At 41.0% G+C, this 18547-nt stretch overlaps 1 long non-coding RNA gene across 1 annotated transcript; it reads left to right on the top strand.

Moving 5' to 3' along the window:
• Positions 1–17443: 17443 nt before the first annotated feature.
• LOC125326982 lies at positions 17444–18297 on the top strand. The gene is made up of 2 exons (XR_007204098.1): positions 17444–17629; positions 17793–18297. It is a non-coding gene; the product is annotated as an uncharacterized LOC125326982 (long non-coding RNA).
• The last annotated feature ends 250 nt before the right edge of the window (positions 18298–18547 follow it).

Genomic DNA, 18547 nt, shown 5'->3' with positions numbered 1-18547 from the left:
CAGTCTATTAACAGTTCATCATAAAACATTCTCTGAGATTTTATGTCCTGAATTATGTATATGATTGTTCGGCCTGTCTGGTGACTTAGTGTAGTGGGAAATCTAAATCACTGTTATTACACCTCTAACTAAAGATTTTTAAACTATTATTTTAATTAAATGGAAAAAAAAAAAAAAGACAAGCTCTCAGAAAAAAAGTACTTCAAAAAAACTGTGATCATTCTTTGAGCAGCCTTAAATATGAAATTGATATTTCTTCTGGTCCTGGGACACACCAGTGCTAGCATGTTATTTTTGCAAGGACTGAGATCTGTGCATTTGTTCCTGTACTTAAAAATGGTTCTTCACATACATTTTCATAATAAAGCACCTTATAACTGCTACACAATTATTGCTTAGAGCATTAAGTAACAAGGTATTATTACTCCAATTTTACAGAAGGGAACAAATCATGGAATCCGAAATACTTATTCTGCTTTTGCGTAGGCTTTCTCATATTAATTAATTATGAGACTTAATTACACTTAATCTCACCACTCCAAACCAATTAGGGAAAATTGGGTAAAGTAAAGAAGCAGGGAAATCTGTCTTGGAGATAATCACTTACACTGAAAACAATTTCCACATAGGTATGTAAAAGGACTTTGCAAATGTTAACTTGCTCCCTCGAAGCAACAAGATGGATTTTTCTCTGATTTTTCTCTACTGTCCCTACACCAGTAATGTGAGCTGTGATCACTTCTCCCAGCTTCCTCTCTCAACTCTGCCCCAGAAACCAAATGCAAATCTCTGCTCCCTGACTTGTGCCTTAATCACATGATCACCTTCCTGCCCAGAAGCAGTAAAAAAAAAAAAACCTCCAGGCATGTTAAAATCACCAGACTAGAAGAGCTCTAATCCAGTGATTTCAAGGGTTGGTCAGAATTGGTATATGAGATAGATAGACAAATAGAGATATATAGATAGATGTTGCAAACTATTTATAGCTTTCTATTTATTTTGAATCGACAGCAATTTTATTTACTGAAGTTTGTCCCACAAGAGAAATGGTAAATCCTCTAAAGCATCACTTTAAAAGTTTTTCTTACATTGAAGCATCGATGAACACCCTCTGCTGAAACATTAATTCACTGTTTCCCACAGCACTTAGCCACAGGGACTCACAACACATTTCAATGCCTTCAACAGCAGCAGCATTCCACAGGGAACCATTCTCCAATTTCCAAGTCATGGCTCTTACAAAGATGGACTAAGCCAAGGCAAACTGGCCTTTTTTATATTAATACCAACTGATCCTCCCATAAAATGTGCACATTTAAAATCAGAGGAGGAACAAGAACTATTATCTTTTGCAGTTTGTCTAAAGAGGGCTATGAGTTCAAGTAAGTCTACTTGATTAAAATTGGGGAGAGATATTGAACTGACAAATACTAGATTTTTCCTTAATTTCTTTACTCTGTTTGCCAGTGAGTAAGGTCTTCTATAAAAGACTTTGTGAATAAAGGTGTAAATGCAAGAGGAGGAGACTCCATTCATTTACGACTTTGACTTCTCTGGAGCCAAGATTTCACCCAGTCTTCACAGTTGTGACATTTTGTGCTCAGTCTGGCCTATTCCAGCAGAACATTCAGTCTGTGCTCGTAGCAATTATGCCTTGTTTGCATCACACCATGACACGCGTGCTACGAGAGTTTCACACGCCGCAGCGTACCACAGTTTATTTTAAATGCTCTCCAGTTCCCCAAGTGAGCCTCATGGCATGGCAGCAGAATTAAACACAATGGGATCTGGCAGGCTGCATTCACAGGACTGCGTTGTAAAAACAGGGAAAATAAACATTAGCATTTTGACCATTTCTTGTAGTTTTTCTAAATATTCTTAAGTTAAACAGAAAATGCTTTGCTGAGCCTGAAAAACCAAAGGATTTGCAGATGCAGTCAAATTAGGCAGTTTTCAAATATACATTCTTCCTCACACAACAAAAGTTTCCCCCTTCTTTGTCCAGTGGAGCTTCCGTAAGGCCAGCAAAGAGCAGCTACAGTGTAAAACATTCAGAGACAACCTGGGCATTCAAAAGACTGAGATGTTCAAACCCTCACCTGAATTCCCACACCTAATGACAGCTTTACCCTCTCCCAAGTACACTTCTACATCTCCTAAGGTAGATGCCACCCCTCTTCATTCAGGCACAGAGTGGGGGTGGCCAGGATCTCCCTCTGGAAGCCTTCAAAGGCACACAGCTCTCTCCTCTGAATATACTGATAACTAGAAACTTTCATGACTAAGACTGGCTTACCATGCACCAAAAATTTTGCAATAATTTCAGTACACAGTCCTCTCATTTTGGCTCCCATCTTCCAAGCTTTGGAATGGACACTTTCCTTTACGCAAGATACAAATTGAATTGTTAAGACAAATATCAGCACAAATTCTGTGTTAATGAGAATCATGTCTCTTCCATGCTTTTAATACCAACCCCTGAGCTTAATTATTATATTTAGTGTCTAGGGCAGCAACACTTCCTACTCAGCACCTGTCATGGGTCCAGCAATTAATTGCATACCACTGACCTTCACAGAACACCATGGAAATTTTATTACTGTACAACTCAATTGCAGTCGTACAACACTGCCCCAGAACTATGTCTTATTACAAAAAAATCATGTGCTTACAAAAGGGATAGTGGAGCCAACTGAACTATTTATAATCCGCGAGAATAAAAAACATTTCACAAGGTTTGCAACATACATACACAAAAAAAAAAAAAAAAATGCAGCCTTAATACAAGACAAATGTTACCAAGATTCACATTATAGACAAAAGTGGAATGGAAAATATTCCCCGAAGTCATAATGGCAGGGTTATGCAGTATGCTATTTAAAAGCTATTCACCAATGTCTTTTTCCTTTTAGTCAGAACTCTATGGTAGAAATTCAATTGAAGAAAGTCAATTAATTGAAATTGTGGTTCCACAACAGAGGGATTGGATGTGTAAGATGAAGCAGCTGAAGGAAAGAACTACATTTGCACACCTGACTTGGTCCTAGGCCCAGGTCTGCCACCTTGGAGTTACCTCTCTGCCAGTTTGCTGTTTTGAAGGGGCTACATCCTGCTTATGTCCTGCTGCTGTGGCTTAACCCCAGCTGACAAATCCAAAACACAGCCCCGCACCGAATACGATAAAGAAAATTAACTCTATCCCAGCCCAGAGCAGCACATCTGCCTTACTCCCTTCTTTTAACAAAATGCTGCCACTCAGCATATTTCTTCTAAGCTCAAGAGTCTCCTTGCTCCTTTCCAAACCAAAGGGTTCCCAAAATTATTACATGACTACTCTACTTTCAAACTGGCATGCTAATGTAAGTCAGGGCAAGGAGACTTTCTCCCTGGTTTCACGGGCTGCGCCCAGGATGAAATAACTCGTCACGCCCAGAATTCCAATGCCAGCTCCCAAGTTCCCAGGCTCAAGTGACCCAGTAGGACACAGCCACAAACCTCCACACTCACACTTCTGCACCTGCTGCAGACTCAGGGTGGGAAAGGGACAGTGCAGGAGGTGTCTTGGGCTTTGTGGAAGGTGTACACATGCACCAAGGAGCACCAAGACCGGCTGCTTTGATAGCTTGCACTGTCCTTGTGCACTTCCAAGGCATTATCCAAATTTCTTACAGGAGTGATTGATAGGCAGCAGGCTGGCAACACACCCATGCAGATGGTGAGGTAAAATACCCATCCCCTGAAGTCAAAACCCAAAGAATAGCAAGAGATAACTGTGGAGCTGGAGGTCACTACTTGATTTGCATCGCCCAAACACCTTGCTTGATTTTCCAGAAGAAATGAAAAATGCTTCCCACCATGACAAATTCCTCACATCTCGGGCAATGCATTTAATTTCACCAAAATGCAGTTACAGTTGGGTTTACCACATCGATCCAGTTTCACATCTTTTTTGGTTAAAAATTTGTAATCTATACTGCCAATGACAGTAAGATTACCTAGCAAACAAAGCTCATCAACAACAACGCTTTGCTTTGAAGAGTCACCTACACATGGCATGGATGATGTCTGCAAGGCAATTCAGGGCTCTGTGATGGTTGAGATTTTGTTGTGAGGGTTGTTTTTCTTTTCCCTAAGAAGTTCATTAAAATTTTTCAGTTGATATAATAGATTCTTCCGTCTCTTCAGTACAGCAGAGGAAATGAAGTGAAACTAGCTTCATTGTAATGGAAAAGTGATCTCATAATTTAATTCACTTTGCTCCCTAATCACAAATGCTCAGAGAGCACGAGCTAGGGAAGGAAGGTGTAAAGTGATGCTGCAGCGTAGCACCCACAATTAAAAATCTCCCTTCCTGAAGAAGTCTGGGTTACAAATCAGAATGAAGCACACATGTTATTGAGATTACTGAAAAGCTGTGGGCAAGGTTATGATTTAGAGGCAACAACCCTGCTCTTCTGAAACTAAATTCAAAATACCTGTCGATTTTGCTGACACCTTGGCCTAGATATTCTTGAGGCCTGATCACAGAGCATATTAATACACATACAGGTGCCTACAATGACTTGCTATACAGCCTGATGTGAAAAAGAAGTTACAAAATGAATGCAAAGATGACAGACAAGCCTCCCCTCTCCCAGCCAGGAAAGCTTTTATTGCCACCTCTTCAACACTTTCACTCCTGCCAGAAGTCCCCTCTGCCCACCTGGCCCCTCCAGCTGTCCGAAGTGTCTCCTCCAGACAGCACTGCTGAGCAGGCAGAGCATGGATTAAACAGTGTTACATGTTCTTTCTGTCATTTTTGGTTTCAGTAATTTAGAAAATCATTTTTCTCATTGTGGATATTTTTAAATAGGGTAAGGGAGGTGTTACAGAAAAAAAAAAAATCTCCAAGATCAGAATATATCAGAAACATGACAACACTTAACATGTCATTGTGACCATGAATATGTACAGAAACACACACACATACAATTAAAGTCAAGTATTTTGGAGGAGGTTTAAAAAAATAAAACATGCTCAACAGGAAGAGTCTGTTTAATGTAGGATTTAAGCAAGGCTCTCCCATTTGCATAGATCACTTACAGCAACAGCAAGTCATTAAATTCTCCCATAAAATCGTGCTATATTTTGTCAAAAGTGACACATTCCTTGCAGATCACAGTGCCTTTCTCATGCTGTTAATAAGATAATCTGTTACATGAGGTTTACAAATCCATTTAAATTGATTTTAATTAATGAATCAATCACTAGCCACTGATGACTTGGTCTACAGACAGCAAGCAATTCAAAGCCCCAGGCTTCTAATCCAAAACCAAAATCCACATTAGAGCAACAGGACATCTCTCTGATTGATAGCAACACAAAGATGTTCAGTTCATACACATTTAGAGTGTATGAACTTGATCAAAATGTATCTCCAGATCTTATGCATTACAATTCCCATATTCAGGACTGTTCAACTAGAAAAGCAATATTAAATCATTTACATTTCTTTGCAAGGGGAAAAAATTAAATCAAGCAGAACTATAACCTGTTCCTAAACTTTAGATGCTTATTCCACTTGAAGGTTTTTCCCTTTGTTCTTAAACAATCTGTTGTTTAACATTAATTAATAGAAAATTGCACTTCTTATGATCACAAACAGGAACAATGCTTTTTACATTTGCTTTGATGCCATGAAAAGCCACCGCTATTCTCCACTGCTCAAGTGTTTACATTTTCCCTTAAACAGAAAACAGGAAAGAAGCAAGATTTCTGCCCCAAAATCAGCAAGCAGAAGCAGCGGGAAGAACATCCTTGTTATTGTAGTAAGTTAATTATTATAATTATTGTTATTACAAGAAGTTAATTACAATGCAGTAAGTTAAATCCACAATGGGTGGTGTGATGCTGAGCACTGCAATCCCTGAAGCAGCAGCATCTGGCTCCCCGCGGCAGAGGGGACACACCTGAGTGAGGCTGCTTCTCCTGTGTGCACAAACAGCTGGTGCTCCCACACAGCATCTGGGACTCAAGCACCTCTTGAACTAGCCCAGAGAAAGGAAGGAATGATGCATGCCTCCCCAGGATCCTCCTTCAGGGATGCAAGCATCTTCCAGAGGAAGAGCTGCTCCTTCTTCGAAGGTGACAGGGAAGGAAGGGTGAGACGGGCCAGCCTGCCTCCAAAACAGTCTCATGTTTATACAGCTACACGGTGCCAAGCCCAGGCCACCCTGCTCACACAAGGCTCTGCACTGCTCAGGCCTCACAGCACAGATCTCTGCGTGTCTGGGATGTGACTCTGCACTGATTCCTCAGCCTCACACAAAACCTTACCCTCAGAAGCAGAGCAGGAGGCACTTGGAGATCACTACAAACTTCCTGTACCAGAGAAGCTGGTGCTGAAAATTGCAGTCATGGAGCAGTTATGCTGGTTTTGATTTCTTTAAACACTCTCTGCACCTTTATGGTCCACTAGCATCCCTTTAAATATTTTAAGAAAAAACCTGATCCCTCAGATTCCACAAAGCAGCTCGCTTGGATGCTCACTGTCATGCCAAAAGTCCCAGCAACCCAGCTCAGCACAGCACCATTATGATAAAACACTTGTAGTGGCCTCTCCCTGGAGGGATGCTACCAGCCCTGCTGTGGGGGAAAAGAGCAGTTGGCATGAGCTGCAGGAAAAGTGCTGTGAAAACAGTGCTGACACAAACCTGACAGTCAGGAGGGGACAGCCTCTGCCTCTCCCCTAAGGGCAACCTCACAAACAGCCCCTCCAAGGCTCCAATGTCATTGCCTGAGCAAGGCATTGACCCTCTCCAGGTCTTTCCCATGGACATGGAGTTGCACAGAGAGCGGGAAGAGGTGGCAAAAGTCTCTGTTTTGGGTACTAGTCTCCACATGAAAGGGCTCCCAGCACCCAGCTGCCTTCAAGGTGGTCTGTGTTCCCTCGTTTCTGCCCCCGTCCGATCCTCTTCTATCGTGCTGGACAAACACCTGACTCCAGCATGGACAGCAGCATGGGATCAGCTGTGCCAGCCCTTTGGCTCCAGAACCCTCCAAGCACCCACCATCACACCGAGGTCAACTCACCAGCACGGAACGGCACCAGTTAAGAGAGGACCCAACTTTTAGCTTGCTTTATTAAAGCAATTTCACATGTTATCTGATACAAAAGAAGGTGCTGCCTAATGTCCAGTAACCATTCTGCCTGCTTAAATGAAGAGCTCTGTATTTGTTTTAATCAATACTGCATACAGAGTTTAACTAACCCTGTCAAAATTAGACTCACTTTTTTTAATGCAGTATCTACTAATTTATCTCCCAATACTCTTGCTCTTCATGGTTTGTTAAAAACAAAGATGTTTTGGAGGGAAGAATAAAAAGAATAATTAAAGAAGGTGGGTTTGGCTTTTATATGCTGCTAATTAATTAGAGAGTTAAATTAACCAAATAATAAGTACAAGATACCAAACTATCTTTCATAATATTTAAGAAAAGCATAAAGGGTTGAACAGTTTCCAGGTGTAAACACATTAAGATCAACATTGTACCAAGCCTGAATCTGGCCCCATTAGCTCAAAAAGGTAAATAGTGCATCCCCTTGCACAGATGTCAGAGCATACAGGCACTCCAAGTTTAAAGGACAGATTCTGCAGCCAACAATGCTCCACTGACATAGAGACAATCAATGTGTCCTTGATTATGAGGAGGCAAACAGTTTTCACTGCAAAAAATGGAGACTGAAAAACAAATCATGTGTTTTTATTTTATAAGTTCCAAGTTTGGGTTGGGTTTTTTTCAAGCCCTTTTGGAACACTGAAACAGAACAAAAATAGTTTGTTGCACAAGCATAAAACAAAGTAACTGCTAAATAAACATTTTAAATTTACTCCTATGCGTTCAGTTCTCACTCCCATTAGCCTTCAGGAGTTGGATGATTTCACTAAAATATCTTCCTGGTTTCTGGAAAACTGATTATATGGGTTTTGTCCAAGAATTGTGCCATAATGTGTTCCCTTTATTTCACATGCTGAATATCACTGCTGGAAAACGTACTGCAGCACAGAACATAGTATATGCCAATGCATCCTGACATTCAAATCAAGACCACAAATTATAAACAGTTTCAGCAAATTGACTGGAGTGCCTTTGTTCCTCAGACATACATCTTCCTATTGCTTACAAAAGCAGCATATACTAACCACGAACGCTGCTATAGCCAGTACTGGGAAAGGAAGTTATTGAAGCCTGGATTTCCTGCTTTCAGCCCAAGCCAAGAACTGTGAGGCTTGTAGTGGTTTCAGGAACTGACTCATCTAATGATTCATGGATAAGATACTGGTTTTAATATATTTCTGATCATAAGACTCAAACTTCAAAACCAGTGATGCTTAATTTTTATTTTAAAGTAAAAAAAAAAAAACACAACAAAAAAGTACATAAATCAAGAAAACTAATATTGTCATGGGACAAACAGGCTAATAATTATAAATGTGTTTTACAGTGAACTCTGTTTGAATAAAAAAAAAAAAAAAAGGTGTGTTAAATGTCCTGGAAATTCATTTCAAGAGAATGTTGACATTGAATTAAAAATCCCCTGTCAAAAACTCGAGTACTTTCGTTGCAGTCCTGATACAGCTGAAATTCAAGTGGAGAGCAGCTGGGACAGCAGTGCATTTTTAGATGTGCCCTTAGGTACAGGTATGACTGCTCCACCCTAATCCATGAATCCTAGAGCTACCATTGTTAACGCACCTGGTTTATGTAGCTGCGTACAGAAAGGATCATCAAAGACTGGCTGGTAGCAAACACTGGGGCATTTGAAACAACAGGAAAGTTTTGTCTCAGGAGTGACTGAAACTGCAGTGGTCAATCCTAAAGCAATGACTAACACTGATTTTAAGTGCTCACACACACACCTGCATTTTGTGCTCATTCAGAATTCAAGCCCAGCCATCTTTATGCATTTAGTTCTTCCAGAGGGAAGCAGCCTTCCAGAGCATCCAAATGCTTTTTGCCCACAACACAAATCTCATCAGTATGCTGTAACTTGAACTGCCAGGCTCTTGCACCTAAAAAATAGCTGGTGATGGAAGCTGAGTTCTGCGAGGCTCATGTATGGAAAAGTACTGGTTTACTTTTTAATTTCTGAACTGCAAGCTGCAGCCACTCACACTCTCAGTGCAGCCTGGTGGGGACGGAGGGGGACGTTAGCATTTCTGTATTTCACCCTGTGCACAACTAGCACAAGGGAAAAAAAAAAAGAAAACAAAATGCATCTTGCTTGGAGGAAAAGAAAAAAGAAAAGCAAAGAAAAAACCAGCAGTTAAAACACTTGACAAGAAAAGGCCAAAGTGCACTCCGTGGCTGGCAGTCATTTTATGGCTATAGTCCTACAGCAGATTTACTTAGATGACGTCAGTGGCTCCAATCCAGCTTTTCTTTGGTAGCATTTACCACTTGCCTCTTGAAGCCTCCACTATGCTACAGAGCAGTAGACCATAATCAAAATTCCCTTTGTGAAATAGAGTTTACCTCAGGGCACAGAGGCATTGCAAGCTGAATTGCAGGCTCTTCACCCTTTACTGCATGCCCAGAAATAAATAACCTACAATACTGTACTCTCCTTAATACAGAAGAACCATTAAAAGCAGCCTGCTACCTAAAAAAGGGTTCTTTAATTTGTTTCCAAAATCTCAGAAGCCAGCATATTAGTTAATTTTCCAAGCAACCAAGAACTACAATAATTCTACTACCCTTTGGACTTCTTCGTATTGCTTTTAGAGATTTTGGATGATAAAGTTATTTATGGGTCACTGTTTTACCAGCAAAAATTATTACTAATGCTAGAGGCTAAAGTGAATCTGTATAGGAAGCTGCATATTTAAAACTGTCTTTCAAATGTGCCCCTTCAACTGCTTATCTACAGCTGCTCAGTAAGCATATAGTAAATATGCCAAGAAGCAGAGCAAGAAATTACTGTGCATAAGTGATGGTCAATTTAATGAGCAAAATGCACATTATTTGGAGCTGTGGATTTCCTATCACAAAGCAGTGGCTGAAACCAACAGAACACCAGTAAAGCCAAGTCAAGGAGATACCAAATAAAGTGAAACTTCACAGGCTCTGGAGTTTAACCAAAATAACCCCCACAACCATAAGAAATACGTATCTTATAGTACTAAACAAACATAGATTTGTTAGGTTTTAATGGACCCATCAATCCAAAGACAGCCATACTCATTATGAGTGGTAACTAGATACATTAGTGAACTGAAAATTGCCTCTCACAGTCAAGCACTCAGAAATAACTCACAGGGAAGATGCACACGTGCCTCAGAGAGCTGAAAGTCTCAATACCCTTCCTTTCCCAGGGTCTTTGCTTACCTTGCCCCTAATCACACCAGAATGAGAGATCACAGGTCTAGTCTGCAATGGGCCAGAGGCCAAAAAATGCTACTGTAACCCAACTGCATGAATCACATCATGGACCTGAACTCTAAATCTGAATTCAAAACAGATTTAAAATGTGGGGCAACCCCCAAACCAGCTGTAAGTGGACAGACACACACATTTCATGTCTGCAGAGAAACATGGCAGCCTCAGATGCCAAGGGCAGGAAGCCTTTCTCATTTTCTGCAGGTGCCCATGTCAGCTCAGGCAGAGCAGCAAGGTGGGAGCATCACTTCACTGCCCATCCAGCTGGCTCCTGGGTGCTGTGTCAGCTCCTGCCTCTTTCCAGGCAGTTCATCTGGGTGAACATCAGTGAAATGGCAAAGAATGGCCACTGTTCAGACTGTCCATATTTCTCTGTTCCAAATGGACAGGAGAAAAATTTACTTCTCTTTGACTTCTTTCCGTTGCTAAAAAAAGTGGTGTCAGCAAACAGATTCAGAAGATGATTGTAAATTTCTTTGAGAGAGAATCTAATCCTTTTCTTGGTCATTAAGGATCTGGACATGAAAGGCACGACAAGAACAAGTGGCCCTTTCTTTTCAATACCCAGGGCCAGGAAGGACTGGAAGCAGCAGAAACTGCGATGGGCAAAGGGACCCCACAGTGACACCATGTCCGTGAGCAGCAGCACAGGAGGCGGGATAAGGAGGACCTGCCAAGAGGGATTGCAAAAGGAGGGAAACAAAAAAATCACAGCGATCCAAAGGCAGGAGAGCTTAACCAAGTGCTGCCCAAGAGCAAGTATGTGTATTCCCAGGGAAAAGGAGGGTCCTGGCAACCAGGGACAGCTGTGGCGCCCTGCAAGGAACAGCAAGACTGAGCCTGTAGGGCAAGGGACAGAGGAATGTGCTGCAAGGTCAGAGAGCAGCACAGATCCAACCCTAAGGACACCACAGAGGCATTGAATGGAACACTGTAGTTATGGCTGGAGACCTCCTGCAACAAAATAATGACTCCCAAAGAAAGGCAGGGGTAGGGGGAAGATGAAGGAACTTCCACTGAATCTTCCAGTCTTCTCCAAGGCTTTCAGTTGATCGTGGAAAAAGCAGGGGAAAAAAAAAATCTTCAAAGATCAGCTGACAGCAGATGCAGGGACATGACTGGTTTTAAAGGTTAATTTTTTTGAAAGAATGAAGGTAAAACCAGGGATGTGGAAAATGAAACTGTTTACAGAGTTTTGCCTTTTTATTTTAAACTGTAAACCAGCTTCAGGACAAAAAAAAATATGTATGTACTCATAGTGGTGATAGATTAAGTGTGAATAAAATTTCCTTTCTCCCATTATTGTCCCACGTCACCATATTTTTTTAAATTGAGATACACATAACAAAAGCTTTAATCCCCTAAACCTCTATGAATTTACCTTTTCTTCCAACGTCTGTTCTGACATTTTCTCCCCTCAAAACCAAAATGTCACTCCTGAATTATAATCTCCCAACAGAAATACAACCGTAAAAAAACCAAAAAACCAAACAAACCATGCCAGCTAATTCCAAAAATAAGCACCACTGTTCACAGCACCATGAGGTGAATGAATGGTGAGAGATTCCACCAAGGGAATAATTGTGATCTCTATAATGTTAAGGAATAATTTGGCACCAAAAATACCCAAGGCCATACTGGTTGGCGATTCAAACACGAAGCATATCAAAACACTACTGATAAGCTAAATTAACAGATAGCTTATCTGAAGCATATACTGGCCATATGGTGCCACAACTTCTGTTGCCTGTTGCTGGCATAACAATAGGCTACTGCAGTCTTAGACTGGAAGCACTATTTGACAAACTGTCAACAGCATTTTTATTTTTTTTGCAGAGCTCTAGGGCAATGGCACACTCGCCTATTTGCATTTTTTTTTTTAAACAGGTGAACAAAGAGTAAACCAGATGTCGACTTTAGAAATCGAGCTGTCTGGATCAGGAGATTTAACAGAGGCAAGCATACTGCTACAGCTCAAATCTAGACAATGAGCTTTTCTAAAAACACTCTGGCCTAGGGGAGTGGCTATTTAAAACACTTGGCTTCTTTTATTTCAGCACTATGGAAGTGAATTCTACTCTTAAGTGCCAGCTCAAATGAAGTCATTTTGTTTCACTGGGGCTTTCTTTGCATTTCAGAAATGTAGCATGTACTGTAGTAACGGAAAAGACAAAAAAATCGGGGGGGGGAGTGTGTGATGTGGAAACCAGCAATTTGATCACATACAAAAAAAAAAAAAAATCTTTGAAAGGACAATTCAAGTGCAAGTTACATGAAATTTACTTTTCTCTCTTAGGAAAAAAAAAAAAACAAACAACACAACCAAAACAAAACTACCAACAAAAAATAAAGCCCAAACCACTTCTGAGTGCTTTAGAAAGACCTGGTATTTACAACCCCCTCAAGCTCCACAAAGACAAGGGAAACGGACCAGTAAGGACCATTTGCAATGGGACTTGAATATGTTACAGAAACACGTTCAGTTAATACCAAAAGTATAATGAAAGTTGTCTTCCTGCTTTATTTTAAAAAATTAAATCTTACTACTTGAGGACAAAAAAATCTTTTCATAACAACACAGCGATCTACTCAATCACTTTAAAAACTGACAAAATAAAAACTACTGTCAATCAATATAGAGTAGATCTGTCTATGAGATTCAATTATGAAAATGTGCTTTTAGCTGTGTTCCGTAGGAGTGTGAAAGACATAATGAGAAAAAGAGATAACTTTCTGTTCTAATAATCCGTTCTGCTTTGATAGGCAGTTATGGGAACATATTTATTTTCTGACTTATACCCAGCTAAGTATGTAGCATTTTTAGACTATCTTTCCAAATTGTTCTTGAACATTCTCAGTTAAAAAAAAACCAACTCCTTTCATGTTAAGTTGAGATTGCACTTGAACTCTTTCCAAAAGCCAGAGCTGTACTGAATTATGATAATTAGAAAGCTGTGCGCATAAAAGGCAGCATAGTTGATGCATTTAAAAAAGTTCATGCCAGAGAATATAAGTTCAATATGTTCTCACATAATTAACATTTCCCATCATTAGCAGCAGTTTTCAGTTCATGTATCTGTAAAAACAACAGCACTCGTCATTGTTTTAGATTCCCAGTCAATAGCATTTTAATAGTTTTACACATAATCCTAAACTTTCCTTCCCTTCCCCCTCCCCGCACATGGAGATTTCACATTCTACCTCCTGACCTGCTAGCAAATAAACTTGGATTCTGTGCTCATGTGCTCCTGCTGCCACACAGACTGACTCCAACCCGACACTTTAGGGAACACCTAACAAGGGCTAGAAACCCAAGAAGGCCGTTGCAAAGCTCCAGCAGGATGCAGGGGGAATAATCACGTTGTTCCAGTAAACAGTGAGGAGAAGACAAAGAACAAGAAGTTGTAGGTGATACCTTCAACTGGACAGGAGCCAAACTAAAACAGGCTGTCTCTGAGAAAGCAGGCACAGGCTGGAGGAAGCAGGAAATGGGGTCACAGCCCTGCACCAACCGGGCAAGTGTCTGCAAACCCTTCACACCCTCTGCGGATTTCCACCGCGTTCTGGACGTATGTACAGAAATTCATTGAACAAATGAGGGCATGAAGCACATGATGGGCTACTCTTTGAGACTTCCTGGGTAGAGTATCTCCAATTAGTTGTTAGGAGCTGGATTTTGACTTCAATTCCTGTATTTTGAAATTAATTTAATTCTGGTGGAACATTAATAACCTGATCCAGTATAAAAGTTGCTGAATCTGCATCAACACAGACAGAAATTTTGGCTTTACCAATAGCAAGATAAAACTCACAGTGATTGCAGTGGGATTAGGATTTCATACAAAAACGAGAGGTTTGTTGTATTAAATCAGAAAACAGCTGAATTTTGTGTGACAGATCTGAGGAGCAGACTTGAAGTTGCTGCCTCAAAGGACTTAAGTCTGCAACTTTTCACTCTCTTCTGTTTTGGAAGTGAGCAATCATTACAACCAAACACAAAATTATTCCAGGAAATATTATTCTATCCTTGTTCCACTTGCAAAAGTCAAAAGGAGTTTTGTCCAAGAACAGAGAGCAAGATACGGTCATAAAGTGAGAATTTATTGCAGAGATTTTTCTTCTAAAACTGTGTCTTCAGCATAGCTTAGAGTCAGTTGGCTTCACAATAAATAATGCCATTAATCTGTTCATATATCACAGGATGCAATTTAAATTATACAGCACTTTCACAAACTGCCACAAACCCTCTAACAGCCCTTGCTTTCAGAGAGATGATTTACCTCCTGAAAGTTCTAAAATTTTGTTGAGATTCCAATAATTTTTTAATAGTAAAGGGCTGCAGTTTAGGAACATAAAACACCCCTGCTCGCGGCAAGCGCTAATGGCAAAGTGCAACATGGCGACACAACAGTAATTAAACCTCAAATCCCAGAAACCAGGACTATTTCTCTCATGAAAAGGTAGGCCCCTCTGATGAGCTGGGGACTTCAAAATCATTTTTAAAGGGCCAGTTCACACCCTCATTCCAGCCAAAGTAATCCAGCAACAGGCTGTACGAAGTTGGTGGAATTAACCTGAGTTTAGACCAGATTTCTAAAAAGTCAGCCCTCACCTCATATTTGCACATGCTATGAATAAGAGCCCGAATGGAATGAATGATCAGCTGTTAATAGAAATTTGCCTTCAAGTCTTAGGCAGATTACAAGTTAAGCAGAACATAAGCCCCGTGCAGAAATTTGAATAAGTGTGTGTGTCAAATCGGTATTCTTTTAAATCAAAGATGTCCTTCTTTAGACATCAAATATCACACTAACCATGTACATAAAGCATATGCTGTAAATATCTTAGTATTTGATCCAGCAAATATTTATTCCTATGAGTCATCCTGGTCACTTTAACCTGAGTAAGGATTGGATCCAGCAAATATTTTCTTCCTAAATAAATGGAATCACTATAGAAAGACAGCTTTTAAACCATCTCTGGAGGGGTACAGGATTAATAGTAGTGACATGAAGGAATACCAGATAGAATGAGTGATGTATATATATGTATGGTGTATATCCAGTAAGAAACCAAGTGTTCATAACAGGTTTGAAGGAAACCTTCTCCCAAACACATTCAGAAGTGTACAGTAAATCTCCATGTTTTGGGCACCTTCTCATCAAACCAGATTACTTCTGGCGAAATTCTTCCAACAGTGTAACCATCCTAATTTACAGATTGAAAGCTGACAGCTGTATCATAATACACGACTGCATATTTTTACCTTCCCCTTTTTTTTGAAGTGAAAGACACCAGTATTTCTCTGTAGCTCCAGAAGTTTTTATTCCTGTATTGCCTGTATCTTACCTTGAAGGTTTGCTTACAATACTATCACAAAGGCGGCTTAAACAGAAAGAAGGCAGAAATGTTTTTTTCCTCTGCATGTGACTCAACTGAACTTTTTCAGGCATGGACAAACAAAGCCTAGAAACCACTTTAACGATATCCAAAGCCACTACAGCATCCAGCAGCAACAACAACAAAAAAACCCACTGGTTCCAAATGACACCAAACACGCTACACACATGCTCACACATCTCCACACATCACCATGCTCAGCTGGACACTCACGGCCGGGTCCACTTCGTAATTAAGTTTCTGCTGTTCTTTTCTAGCTGTTTAATTAAAACTCCTTTAAGCACACTCTGTCTTTACTAAGACTCCTGTCAAATCAACATTTTCCCTCTGCTTCACTGCTTGCATACACCCCACTCAGCACTGACTAAGAAACTGGAGAATATAAAACTATAATTTGAATCTCAAGAGCTGTTGTTACACTGCCCTGGCTGAAAAGGCCAATAATATTTACTTCACCAAAGCGGCGTACACAGAATTGATGCTCCAAATACACCGAACGTGTTTAGCGATAAAGTACTTTCCAAAGGTATTTCTAGATTGCTAAGAAGAAAAATTGAAAGAAATCCTTTGCATCCAAAATTTCTGCTTGGTCAGCTGATAAAAACCTGGAGCAAATAAAATGCAGAATTATCCCTACTGGTATAGAAAACGCCTTATGACCTAATTAAACACCAGTGCAGTGTGAAAAGACATGTTTTACCACAAAGGTGAAAAAATAAATGCACCTCTAAATGTTTACCCTCAATGAAAATAATTTCAAAAAGTTGATTTTAAAAACTTGCAACTTCAGAATGTGACCCAAACATAAAATCTTCAATTTTGTGTTTCAAGAACATCCACTGTATTAATTCTTGTATTTCTATTCCTAGATAAAGGATGCATGTGTGTGTATATAAAAATATATATATTCACATACAAACAAACATGCAAGCTTCCCTCCCACTCCCAGAAGTAATTTAATATACAGGTCTGTGTCATTTTTAATAGCACCATCTTACCATCAGTACAATCTAATATTCTGTAATGGTATTCCCCAACTATTTATAGAGATAGCATACATCATACATTACAGACACACATTCCCAATCTAGGCTTGTAAGAAGAATCCTACATAATTTTAAATTAATGTAATTATAACCATTTTTGTTTTCATATTCAATTGCAGGTAGCACTTAGTTATTTACATGAATTTTCCTGTTAGAGGCATTCCCACAGAGATTTCCATATTAGATGTGCTGCATAATAACCGAGCATGCAGCTAGGGAGAGCAGCATGTTATCCATACAGCTCCCAGCTTTGCCATTACCCAGGTCAGACAGCTCTGTAAAACCGCTAACTGCCAAAATTGCATTTCTAAACTTTATCAGCACGAAGAGAAAGCAAATATGCTTCTGCTAATACAGGAATACAGCTGCATATGTACTTTTTCTCCCTGAGGCTCTGCCATTTCGGCTTACCTTTCTTATAAATCCTATTTCAAGTGAGAAAACACCAGTACAATCTGATGCTTCTTGGCCTTTCTTGCCTAGATGGTGTTCAACACAGAACAGTTAAAAAATACTGGGAGCCATTTACATTCAGAGAGCGCAGGGCAGAACTGCTCCCTAACTTTCCAGCACTTCTGGAGGTCACTTTTCATTTCTTCATATCAAAGGCAGGCACTTGTTTCTAATAAGTTAACAACTCTCCTGAGAAACGTGGGTGGCTGGTATTTCATTGTTTCATAAATATTTTTATACTGGTAACACCATTCAACTTAAAACAGATTTCAAGAGGAGAAAAATCACGACTAGGACCGCGTTCAACAGAGGTAGGAGCGCAAACTTTTTTACTTGGTGAAAACAGACATTATTTCCCCCCTCTTCTCGCTTTATTTCGCCTCGCTGTTTTTGTTTGGTAGTGTGGAGGGGGCCGCTTTGTTTTAATTTGGGTACAAAAGCCGCACTGTATAACTTTTCCCTCCCCCTTGGAAGTGCACTTCCTTTGAAAGCGCTCCTCTGCGAACAAAGGCTGCCACCGGCCCTCCGCACCAGCGCCGGGGACAGCTGTGCGATGGAGCTCTTCAAAACCTCGCCGAGAGAAGAAAAAAAAAAAACCCTGCGGTTCCTACCGAAAGGAAGTTTTCCAGGGACAATCTCCTCGGTGTTGCTGTAACTGCGACTTTGTCTTTTTTGGATACAATGTTTCTGCTGACTCCCGAAAATTTTCCACTTGAATGTGCAATTAACCAGCAGCGGCGGCAGCAGCAGCTCTGGAGAAGGAGAAGAAGCAGCGAAAAAGGACATTCCTTCTTTCATCTTTCAGAGGAAAATAAAAGAGGGGAGGGAGGCAAAACTGGGGGCAGCGCGGCGAGCGGAGCTCCGCGCCAGGCCGGGCCGCCCGGGGATGGCTCCTGAGCGCTGCGAGCTCTGCGCCCAGCCCGGGGCTGCTCGCGGCTTTCCTGCTTCCCCGCGTTAAAAAAAAAAAAATGTGAAAAATGCCAAGGATCGGTGCGCGCGTGTGCGTGTGTGCGGGGGGAGCCCGTGTGTGTGTGTGTGTGCGTGTGTGAGTGCGAGCGGCGTGTGAGCGCGCCGGTGCCGGGCGGTGACTCAGGCGAGTAAGTGGAGCGGCGGCGCGGGGGAGCGGAGCGGGGCGGGCGGCAGCGCCTGTTGCAGCTCCGGCCGCGGCCCCGCAGCGGCACAACTCCGCGGGAAACTACTTCTGCCCCCGCCGCGGCCCCCGGCCCGCC

Source organism: Corvus hawaiiensis, chromosome 6, assembly GCF_020740725.1.
Source record: "Corvus hawaiiensis isolate bCorHaw1 chromosome 6, bCorHaw1.pri.cur, whole genome shotgun sequence".
Lineage (NCBI taxonomy): Eukaryota > Metazoa > Chordata > Aves > Passeriformes > Corvidae > Corvus > Corvus hawaiiensis.
This window is presented reverse-complemented; position numbering and strand designations above follow the sequence as displayed.